This window comes from Arachis ipaensis, chromosome B08, assembly GCF_000816755.2.
Source record: "Arachis ipaensis cultivar K30076 chromosome B08, Araip1.1, whole genome shotgun sequence".
Lineage (NCBI taxonomy): Eukaryota > Viridiplantae > Streptophyta > Magnoliopsida > Fabales > Fabaceae > Arachis > Arachis ipaensis.
Genome location: NC_029792.2, coordinates 110,317,418 through 110,320,028, shown reverse-complemented (window position 1 = coordinate 110,320,028; position 2,611 = coordinate 110,317,418).

The following is a 2,611-nucleotide window of genomic DNA, read 5'->3' as shown; positions in this document are numbered from 1 at the left end:
GAGATTTTCCAAGAATTTTAATTATAGGACATAGGGCACCAACCCAATTGATTGAAGGAAACTTTTAGTGCAACTTGCTTGAATTTCATACCTTATGAAGTATGTATTGAATTAAGAACACAAGCTTGTGAGACTTGAGCCTATTGATGTGGTTACATTTTATAACCACTTATTTTCCATTCTTGTGTGCAATTGTCTCTTTCTATGATTGTGATCCTTGATTTGCTTGATTCTATATGTCTATTTATTTCTTGTATTCATGCATTTGTATGATTGAGGCTATTATTTCATTAGCCCACTTACCCAAATAGCCTACCTTTTACTCCCCATTGTTAGCCAATTTTGAGCCTATGCTTAACCAACTTATTCTCATTTTAGCACATTACAAGCCCAAGGCGGAAAACCAATGAAAAGTCCCTGTTTGGATCTTTGATTAGCCTAGGCTAGTGAGAGTGATTATTATTCAAAGTTGGTGAGGCTTGGGAACATTGGATGGGATAAAAAGGGTAGTACACTTTCATATTTAGGAAGTGGGAACATATTCATGTATAGGACCTTATGCAATTGATGTCCTTGCACAAAGTATAAAAAGAAAAGAAAAGAAAAGAAAAAGAAGAGAAAAATAAAATGAAAAAAAAAAGAAAGAAGGAATATAGAAAAATGAAAAGAGAAGAAAAATAATAAAAGGGGACAAAATGCCCCAAAGTGAAGCTCAACAAAAGGGAATCAATGCATAAGTGTTATGAATCAAGAAATAAGATGCATGAATATGTAAGAAAAAAGTGAAGAATGGGTAGTTAGAATAGTTTGAACTTGTATAGGTCATTATATAGATAGGTGGAAAAGTCTATACTAATCAAAGATCTAAACTCTAGTCCACTTAACCATAAATGATCCTACCTTGACCCTAACCCCATTACAACCTAAATGAAAGACCTCATGATGAATGTATGCATGCATTGAATAGGTGTTGATTGTTAGAAGAAAATCAAATTTTGGAAAGCGTGATTAGAAGAGAATTGAGTGAATTAACCCTTAAACACTTGAGTGAATAGAGCGGATACACATCCGGTGAGGGTTCAAAAGTTCAATTACATGTGTTCACTCATATTATTTATATTCTTGCAAGTTTGAACTCTTTTTGATAATTCAATACAATTGTGGTTTGGACTTAATTCCTATTGCCTTAGCTATTGTGCCTATACATGTCTCTTGGGAATTGATTTGTTTGAACTAAGCATTTGCACTCACTTTAGGTAGTTGCATTTAGATAGGACTCATATAGTTTAGTTGCATCAAATAAAGATCATACCCCTTGTTTCCTTCTTATTTTAGCATGAGGACATGCTAAGGTTTAAGTGTGGGGAGGTTGATAAACCCCATTTTTAGGGTTTATCTTGTATTGAATTTAGAGTATTTTGATGACCTTTTCTCGCATTTAGCCTATGAATTAGCATGGTTTTGTTATCTCTCCCGTAGTTGTGCTTAAGTGTAAAAACATGCTTTTTAAACCTTTAATTTGATAATTTTAATTCATCATTGATTCCATAAGATGCCTTGATGTGTTTGCTAGTAATCTCAGGTTGAAATAGGCTAGGCATGGATCAAAGGAGCAAGAAAGGAAGCATACAAGTGGAGAGAAGCACAAAAGCCAAAGAATTGACCTCGGCCAAACACGCGCACGCCCATAAGGCACCCGCGCGCACATTGCGGAATTAGCCAGGGACGCGCACGCGTACCGTGCGCGCACGCGTCGTAATCCGCACGTGATTCTGTTATTGCAACACGTGCCTGGCGATTTTGGAAGGTTTTAGCAATCAACTTTGGCGCCAAACTGCATATAAGAACCAAGGATTGAAGGGGATTGACACACATTCACATCCATAGGCTCATTTTACACTTTCTAGATATTTTTAGTTAGTTACATTGTTAGAGAGAGAGACTCTAACCTCTCTCTAGGGTTCATCTTCATTTCTTCTCCATTTTCAACCATTCTTTGGTGAGATCCATTGCAACTCTCAATTTACTTTGTTTTGGTAAAAAAGACGATTTTAAAATAAACTGAAATCTTTGGGACTATTTTGTAACGAAAAAAAGGCTGGGGATGAAATAAATTTCTGGCCTCTACGTTAGAGACCAAAATCGTATTTAACCCTAAATATTACTATACATAAGAGGATGCATTATTTATTTAAAGAATATAATTAAATTAAATTTATGCATGACTCATTAACTAATTTAATGCATAAGAGAATAAATTATTTAATTAAGAATAACAAATAAAAATGCAACCATTTCATAATGAACTAACTCCATAGGTAAAAATTATTTCACATATACGTAAACAAATTCTAATGTTCTACTCATCCAACAAATTTCATCCAAATAAAAACTAAACATCTAATTAAGATACAAGGTGATATCAACTAAAAACGAAATAAATCAAACAACATTAACTAATTAACTATAAAAAATAACAGGTATACAAACTAATCTCAAAGTTTAGTGATTCGGCCACATGCTAGGTTACATTCAATCTGTTAATATTTTTTGATTGGATGTAATCTCCTCGTCCAGCCATGTATACTTTTCAAATTATCCAAAACTCAAA